The sequence below is a fragment of the Hirundo rustica genome, chromosome 5 (assembly GCF_015227805.2).
Source record: "Hirundo rustica isolate bHirRus1 chromosome 5, bHirRus1.pri.v3, whole genome shotgun sequence".
NCBI lineage: Eukaryota > Metazoa > Chordata > Aves > Passeriformes > Hirundinidae > Hirundo > Hirundo rustica.
This window is the reverse complement of record NC_053454.1, coordinates 73,248,031-73,257,097: the sequence shown is the minus strand read 5'-3', so window position 1 is coordinate 73,257,097 and position 9,067 is coordinate 73,248,031. Positions and strand designations below refer to the sequence as shown.

Below are 9,067 nucleotides of genomic sequence, written 5' to 3'. Positions count from 1 at the left end.
CTGCGGAGCCCGCACAGGAGACACCCGCCACCAACGTGCTCCGAGCGAGCAAATGGCGGCCGAGATAATTTCCACGGCTTAAATCACCTCGGCCCCGCCCCGTGCAGCCCCCGAACCAGGTACACCTGAGCCGGCCCCGGGCCCGCCCCGAGCCCGCCCCCGGGCCCGCCCCACAGAGCCCCGGCTGAGCCCCGAGCCCGCCCCCGAGCCCGCCCCACAGAGCTCCAGCTCCGCCCCCGGGCCCGCCCCCGAGCCCGCCCCACAGAGCCCCAGCTCCGCCCCCGGGCCCGCCCCACAGAGCCCCGGCTGCGCCCCGAGCCCGCCCCCGGGCCCGGCCCACAGAGCCCGAGCTCCGCCCCCGGGCCCGCCCCACAGAGGCCCGGCTGAGACCCGAGGCCGCCCCCGGGCCCGCCCCCGGGCCCGCCCCACAGAGGCCCGGCTGCGCCCCGAGCCCCCCCCCCGGGCCCGCCCCACAGGGGCCCGGCTGAGCCCCGAGCCCGCCCCCGGGCCCGCCCCACAGAGGCCCGGCTGAGCCCCGAGCCCGCCCCCGGGCCCGCCTCGCTCCCCCCGGGATGGAGGCGAGACCATGGCCCTCGGCCCCGCCCCCTCCCCGGGCCGGCCCCGCCCCTCAGCCCGGAGCCGAGCCGGGGCCGCTCCCGGCCCTGCGCGGAGCCCGCGGCGCTGAGGCGGGGCCGGGAATCGGCGCCGGGGCTTCGCTTCGGATCCCGTCCCTGTCGGCCGGGGGTCCCGGGCGGTGCCGCCTCTCACCCGGCGGGCGGGCAGCGGGGCTCGGGGCCGGAGCGCCGGGACGGGCCCCGGGCCCCGGCCGCACCCGCTCCGCCCGCGGCCGGCGCTGCGCCGGGGTCCCGCCGGGCCCTGGGCGCGGGAGGGCGGCGGCGGCGATTTCCATGTGCTGACCGGGACCGGGCGGGGCGCGGGGACCCCCCCGTGCCGGGCCCGGGACCCGCCAAACCCCGCCGCTCCCCGCGGTGCCGGGAAATTTTTTCCAGTGTAGACTGAAAATTCTTTATGAGAAAACCCAAAACTCAAGGCTACGGGATCTGAGGGGAGAGGAGAGTTTCTGGTCTAAATTCAAAACGCATTGGGAAAAATAAGTCTATGGAACAGCTCATTTCCTCTCCCACGTGGGCTTCTGTGTGATCGTCTGTGACTGGAACTGCTCCCGTGGGATTTTGGACCCGAGGGGCTATAATTACAATGACCTGGCAGGTTCTAAGCACGGCAGAAAACAACGGGAGAACTCTCTCGATGGGGCAGTGGAGCCTCTCAGTAGTGTCTCAAAGGGCCAGCAGTGCCCAGCATCTCTGGCTGCAATTTGCAGGGTCCCAGCACAGCCCCTCTGTAGCGTTCCTCTGGAGCTGACGCCTCCTGGCATCCCTGACCAGGGTTTGGGGGTGCCAGCACAGGCACATCCTGCTGCTTCTTCGAGCCTCTTTTAACCAGGATGATTTTTTGAGGGGGGTAGGAGCACACAAAGCCAGCAGAACTGGCCTTAACCACTTTCAGGGGGATCTCTCCTCTTTCTTCCTCACCAAATTCCCACTGTCAAAATCCAGCCTGAGGCTCAGCTCCCCATCCCCTCAGTGTCTTCAAGGAACTGGGCTTGGATTTCCCCATTCAGAAGGGCAGGCATGCTGTTGTCCTTATTGTATATCCTAATTCCAGTAATTGCTTAAGAAATAATTGGAAGACATTAAAGGAATGAAGAGAAATTAAATAAGAGCTGCCAGCTCCAAGGGCATTCCAAGGGATCCTCAAACCCATCATCAATGATTTGCTTTAATTAACCAACTCAGAGTAATTAACACCACATTGATACAGTACGATTCTTTTTAATTGAGTTACGGATAAATATTGCAGAATGTAAAAACCTTTCTAAACCTGAAAACTCTTTTAAGAGCTATACAGGGCATAGCTGCAGAGAAAGTCTTGGCAGTCAGGGATAAAACAAACAAGTCTTCAGTCTTTAGCATCTTCCACTATTTTGTCATTGACGGCTTCAGCCTCAGCAAGACATGGAGAGTCAGGGACTCTGCAGATCCTGGTCTCACCTCAGCCTTTCAGCAGCTACAATCTGCAAGGAGAGAGAAGAAAATGGGTCAGAATGGACAGCCTACTTCCAGAAAATCATCAGCATTCATCAAGCATTAAGTAGAGCTGTAAGAACTCCCCCAGAGGTTCGCTTCCCTGCGGACTGAGGGCTCTAAGTTGGAAGCACAGGCTGGACCCGCCATGGGCAGACCATGGAAACCCCAGGAGTAAAAGCTACTCGGTCAGTTCCATAAAACATTCCAAATTCAGGCTCCTGGCGTGCGACCGTCTCTTCTCTCACCTTCAAACATGCAGGATGAGGTCTATTGCTGTTGAGCAGCATTCAAAAACTCCTTAGAGCAGAAACTGCCTCACCAATGACACTGGAGTCATGGCAGCTCCTCTGGCAGCTCTGTCAGTAACAAAATGTTTTAGTTACCTGGACACAAAAGGATGCTAAGACCCATCACTACAGGCTAAACTGGAGCAGTGCTTCCAAACAGGGCAGTGAGGATGAAGGGTAGGGGCTTTTCTAGGAGATACAGTGCTTACAAGTGGGGCAGAATGGGGAACTGCATTCCGAGGTTTTGGAGGAAACTTTCAAAAAACAAAACAAAACAAAACAAACAAACAAACAAAAAAACCCCAACAACAACAAAAAAACCACAGCTGAACAAAACCCCAAACACTTTCTGAGATTATTCTTGCTTTATAGCACAACTGCTTGCTTTTATTGAAAAATGCTAGGTGGAACAGTCATACTGTATGAAAAAACCAGAGACATTAAAACCAGTCCAGATGAACAACCACTGTCTATCAGAACGGCGCTTGCATAAAAGAACTCTGGCCTTAATTCAAGTCACAGTTATCGAAGAATATTTGAAGACCACTTTGAAGTGCTACAAACCAAGTCAAGCCAAGCACACTTTCATTTTCTAGACAGATTTTAGGACAGCTGAGGGAGAGTCTCCAGCATGTGCTCAGTTGCCACATTTGCCTTTGCCCACCCCAGCAAGGACAGCGCAGATGTGGCCAGTACAGGTCACACCCAGCCCAAGGTCTGCCTGAGCCCCTCTGGCCGCACTTCCTTCCTGCTGATAATGCTGACCCCTGACAGGCCCCAGCCACGACCCTTTGCTCCTGCCTTTGCAGACTCTTCGGATCAAATGGGAAGGAACCCTCCTGCTGTGCCCTGCACCTGCTGAAAGCTTCCCTGCTGGAATGCAATGGCTCGTACAAAAGACACGCCCGGTTGTTCTGTTTTGTTTTTCCCTAGGATTTGCCTTACAGAGGTGATGTTCCTTACCACCGAGCACAATGATGCCAAGCAATACAGCAGCGATACAGAAATCCGCTCTGGGACGGAGCAGCGGGAAAAGCGACCTCTGGACTTGCCAGAGATATAAGGGGAGCACCCTCGGTGCCGTGCCTGCTGGGTGAACTGGAGCTGGCAGGCTGACCCATAAACATTCTGCATTTACCTTTCAACAGAGCCAATACTGAAACAGAACAAATTGCTCTTGCAGTCGAGATGCTTTGAGGTGCACCTGTAGATGATGCCAAGTGTCCTTGAGCAGCCAGAGCAGAATAGGGTTTCTACCATGCTGTAAGTAAGAAATAACATTTATTCAGAAGGAAATAAAAGGAGGCACCTCTCCCCACTCCTTTACTAAAAAACCCCACAGATGGGTTTGCCTTTGCCTGAGGTGGGGTTGCTCTTCTTTCTGCCTTCTCCATCAAGCCACAAGCAGAGAGCTGCTTTAATGGAACAAGAAAGCTTGGAAGTTGATTGGAAATCTAAACCTTATGTCCCCATCTCAAGAACTTTTCCTTTACATGTTGCTCTCACTAAGCTTCCCATGATATTTTTATGGGCAAAGCCTGGTGTTTTGCATGCATTCAGGAATTTGATGGGACAAGCTGACATACAGTCTGGGAGCACACTGGATTCGCAGAACTGCAGCACCATAAAACCATAGAAGCACAGAGTGTTTTAGGTTGGAAGCGGCCTTAGATTTCACCACATTTCTCCCCCTCTGCCATGGGCAGGTATACTTTTCACTAGACCAGGTTTCTCAAAAGGCCTGTCCAACCTGGCCTTGAATGATTCAAATATTCTGGTGGCATTACTTACTTACACACATATGATATACAAATATATATAGACAGGCCCATGGTAATTATAATGGCCTTGAGTCCTAAAACTGGAAAAATAATAACTCAATAGCTTTGGCTTCACTTTGGCACCTGGGTGTTTCCACATGGGTTTTGCCACCTCCCTCTGGAGTCCCTGGCTGTCACAGTTCAACTGTAAGAGCGGCCCCGGGCAGCTGCTCCCACTCCCAACGGGGCAATCCCAGCCCCAGCTGGAGCACCTGCTGCAGGCACTGCCCAGGAAAAGCCCAGAGTCGCCCCTGGCACACATCTGCTGGCTCTGCTCTCAGCCCTCTCCTTCTCACCTTTGGCAGCACATGGGGCAGAACCAAGGGGCCTTGGTGCTTCCCGTGTCGCCCTCCTTTGCCAGGGACTGCCTGGCTCTCCTGCTCCTCAGAGACACCCGGGATTAAAGCAGAATCAGCAGCAAACCCTCTTGCAACCTTGCCCTCTCCAGCTGGCATTAATTGGTCCCACTGCCGGCTGGGTAATGATAACCCTTGCTGTTTGCATCAAGAAGGCCTCAGAAGCAATTTCCCAAGCCAGTGACTCTTTCCCAGCAGAGTGCTGTCAGCTGGCAGAGGCAGGAGCAGGAGCCTGGCTTTGAAGCCGTTGTTGTCGGCGGGCAGCGCTGCCGTTCGCCCCCTGGCAGCAGCCAAGCGCAGAATTCCCCGGCACAAGGCGGCCTTGCGGGCCAGGAACGCCTCCCCGGGGCGGGAAAGGCGCTCCAGGGGCTCTGTGTGCCGGCTCCGCTCCCTGGCGGAGCGGCTGCGCCGCGCTCCGTGCCGCCGCAGCCCGCGGGCGCTGCCCGAGGCCGGTTCCGCCCTGGCGGGGCCGCTGCCAGCGGAGCGTCCCGGGCGCGGCCGGGCCGGGCTCCGGGGGCCGCGGGGCTCGGAGGGCGCCGAACCCTGCCGGAGTTCGCCCCGTGCCCGCCGCCCCCGCTGCCCTGCGGGAACCCGGCCCTGCCCCATAGCCCCGAGGCGGGGGCCAGCACGGCCCTGTGCCGGCGAGCGCCCGGGCCCCGCCCGGCAGCTGAGAAGGAGCCGCTGAGGGGGGCCTGCGGGACTGACACTGAGAAGGGCCTCGCTCTGGAGTTCCAGGGAGAACTGAGGGCTGTTTCCTCCTGGCCTCGCAGGACTGAAATAAAAGGCGTGCTTGGTGCGCGCAGGAGGCTTCTGGCCGTTCCATTTAGTGGCAGATGAGAGTCCCGAGGAGCTCTGGCCACCCGGCTCTTGTGAGGATCCCGTGCTGCTGTGAGGGGTTGCTGCTGATGCCTCGCTCCTGCTTCTTGCCCTCCTCACATCCACCCCCAGCGGCAATTTCCCGAGGAGTCTCTCTTGGCGCTGTGGTCTCTTCTCTGGCGGCAACCTGGGCCACGCTTTTTTCCTTTTTCATATTCCTCCTATAAATTACACTATAAGAAGCGGAGAGATTTTACAGCTTTATGGAATAAAGTTTTCCCACTTGTTATTTTTAAACTAGAAGTACTAGATTCTCAACATAAAGAATGGATTCCTTAGAATGCAGTTAGTGCATCTTCTAAAAGTTCCATAAAATATATTATTTTAAATAAGGTAATATACCTGCTGCTCCAGCCTTTTCCCAGATCTTAAATAAGGAACTGGTGAAGAATTAATGAGACATTAAACAGGTGTTGAAACTTACTTTAGTATTGTACGTAGTACAAGTTGCTCAGCAATTTCCCTGTTTTGCTAAATCGTTTCATAAGCAGAGGCTTCTGGAGTAGACTTTTTTTGCAAATTTTCAGAAAAATAATCGGACAAGGGGAGGACAGAGTTTTAGTTCTTGATGTGAGCAAGTTTTTTCTTGTCTATTTCTTGTCTACCCTTGTCCTTTTTCTGTAAGCAATGAAAATTTTCTGAAATTAGACGTTATAATCTTCTACAATAAATCATACTGCTTGGAGCATAAGGCCTAATTTTGCTGGAAAAAAAAGAGATAAATAATGGGCTGGCAGCTTGTGGCTTCAAGACCAGTTGTTATTTGGTTACCTTTTTTGTGTGAAAACAGATCATATAAGAATTATACAGAATACTTCTAAAGAGCTAATACTTCTCTAAAGAGTTAATTATCTAAAACAAGAAGACTGCAACTTAAGTTTCATTGTCTTTGTACATTTTAAATAGCAGGGTGTTTTCTTGGTTTTTTTTTTTAAGTTTTTCTTTGGGGAATACAGAACAACAACTGTTTAATAAATTATTTTCCTGAAAGCAACCTTAATTACTTAGGTTATTCCAGTCAGAAATATAACAATCAAACACTTGTACATCGAGGCTCCTTGACTCGGTCATGCAGCTATTCTTAATTGCAGACTGGATGTGGAATAACTCATCCAAAACTGAGAATCATTCTTGATCTTGGTCTGAATTCTGGCCTAGGGCAGGTGCTCACACCCACTGAACTCACTCACTGATGGGAGCTGTCATCAGGTTCCAGGGAAACTTCTGGTAACGGCAGTATTGGACTAGAAATATTTTTTGTTTTTAATTGGTCCCTGGTGTATCAGTCCAAACCTCATCTGCCTGTCCTTCAAGACCTTGACTTCGCTTGCAGTTAGCAGGCTGGAGGTTGCTTGTGTGTGGTTGTGCGCTGCCCTCCGGTGGAGAGCAGGGAGAACTTGCTTACAAAGAGCCGCACTGCAAGAGCCACAATTCCGGACGAATTGTGACAGAAAATAAGACTAAAACCCATGATAAACCGGTAGTGATAGTCATGGAACACGCTGTCTTCACATACAAAAACAAATACGCTTGAAGTCAGGTAATTCTTCTCCCGAGCGTTTTGGAGAACAGCTTGGTTAATGACTCGATTTAGGAATTTTAGATTGACTGTCGTGATGTGAGAGGCGTTAATCCGCTTTCCTGAAATCTACAGGTGGATCCAGTTCAGAATCTCTGTGACCCCTTCAGCTGCAACACTGAGGTGTTCCTTTGCCCTGGCAGTGCCCACGTACAGCCAGACCACCAGGAACAGGGAGGGATGTCTGGGATGGGTGCCCAGCTGACTCACCCAGATTCGAGATCCCGGTGTGTAAACGAAGAAGGCGTTTTTAGATCCTGAGGGCCTTTTTGCATAGGAAAAAACCTAAGGAATTAGTCTCGATTTTCTTGCAACTTAAAAAAAAAAAAGTGATTGGTGTGTTTATGATATTAAATTAAAGGAGAGAACCATGCTTCCTAAAGACAGATTAATTCTGACTTTAAGGAAATCTGACTTAAAGTCAGAGTAATTCAAATTCCCCTACTCTTTTGGGTCTCCTGGCACGGAGTTTTGCCTAAATTAGACCCACGTTTTGTTAGATAAATGCAACAACCTCGCTGTGATCACACTAAAGGGAAATAAGCTTAGAACATATTTTATCTGCTCTACTTTAGCAGTCTGTCTTAAGGAAAGATCATTCCTTTCTTCAAGTGCCTTTCTGCTGTTGACTTAAGATTCATTTCGCAGCAGACTCGGGCCCTCTGGCCGGATGAACCTGACACTTGGTGTTTTCTAGTTTATAGTAAATGTGCATGAGGGAGGTTCTGGTGTGCTGGGGCTTTCTGTGTGCTTGGGTGTATTTCCTAAGGTGGCAGACGGCGTTTTCTCAAGTTTTAGCGAGGACCCCAAGCCATAGGGATAGGAGACTCTCAGGGGTAAGGCTGTAATTGCAGCTGTGTGCAAGGAGAGCATGGCACGTGGTCAGTGAGAATTACAACTATTGTATGTAAAGCCACACTGGAAAAATAATATGCCAGTGCTTTAAGTGCTTTCAAACATTCTTAAACAGATTCTAGCACTTCAGAACTGTGACTGCTTTCCCGTATTTTACGGTAATAGCCAATTTTTTGCTTGACAATAACATCAAAATACGGGCAAATACTTACAAAAACGCTTTTTTTCAACCCCCAGATGACACTGGGAAAAACTTGAAGCATCTACAAGAAAAATATTTTGCTTGTTTTACTTACTGAAAGCAAACAGATTTTCTCTAACTTGTGTAACTCCATTTTGGAGAGTAAGGTTTAGTTCCTTTCACTTACTGCATGTGGATACTTGACAATCATTGCAAATGAAGTGCTGCTTAACTACTTAGTAAATCTTTCCCTTCTGTTTGCTCTAAAAGTTTTTATTTAGACTAGTTTAAAACAAGTGCTCATAGTTTCTTTTGGGGTTTTGTGATAACATTTGGTTGGGTTTTATTTTGGTGAAAATGGATGCTTTCAAAGGAAGGCTTCAGCATTAAAGCAATTCTCTTTAGGGTATGCCAAGTTTAAGCAGTAAACTGACTTTTTCGAGGGCTGCCAGGACAATTCAATGTGTGACATGCCGTGGCCTGGCTGTTAACACTACATCATCATGCTGTTGGACTTTTTGAAGAGCCAAGTGTGGTTACTCGGCCTTTTCACAGCGGGTGTTTGCAAATCACAGACAAACAGAAACTCACGTCCCGTGCCAGTGAGAACTGTGCTGCATCTGGGACTCCTCAGCAAAACTGACTTTTCATAATTTCTGTCTACACAAAACTGCTGCCTTTTAGATTTGTGTTCTTACCAGGCCAAAACTGAGCAGAGCCTTGCTCTCTTTTGGTTTGTTTTCCTAGTAAATCCCAAAAGGATGCTACGTGAGACGATGGCATCTGTCAGCAGCTGCCAGATACAGCACCAGGAAGGGACAGTGTAGGGATGACTCGTGTTTGACTGCTCAGGGCAGAGTGAGGGTTGCTAACTACAGCTGTGCACAGCTGGAGTCAGCACCAGCTCCTGTCACTCCGGTCACACCCACCTCTGCATTCACCACAGCTGAGCCTGTGACAGAAGGAGCTGTTTCATCTCCTGCCTTTGTTCATCTCAGAACCAAT

General features: G+C 51.3%; 1 long non-coding RNA gene across 1 annotated transcript; it reads right to left on the bottom strand.

The window, feature by feature from the left end:
* Positions 1 to 1,763: 1,763 nt before the first annotated feature.
* LOC120753337 (uncharacterized) lies at positions 1,764 to 4,621 on the bottom strand. The gene is made up of 3 exons (XR_005701057.2): positions 4,512 to 4,621; positions 3,534 to 3,656; positions 1,764 to 2,095 (listed from the first exon to the last, which is right to left on the bottom strand). It is a non-coding gene; the product is annotated as an uncharacterized LOC120753337 (long non-coding RNA).
* Positions 4,622 to 9,067: the final 4,446 nt, after the last annotated feature.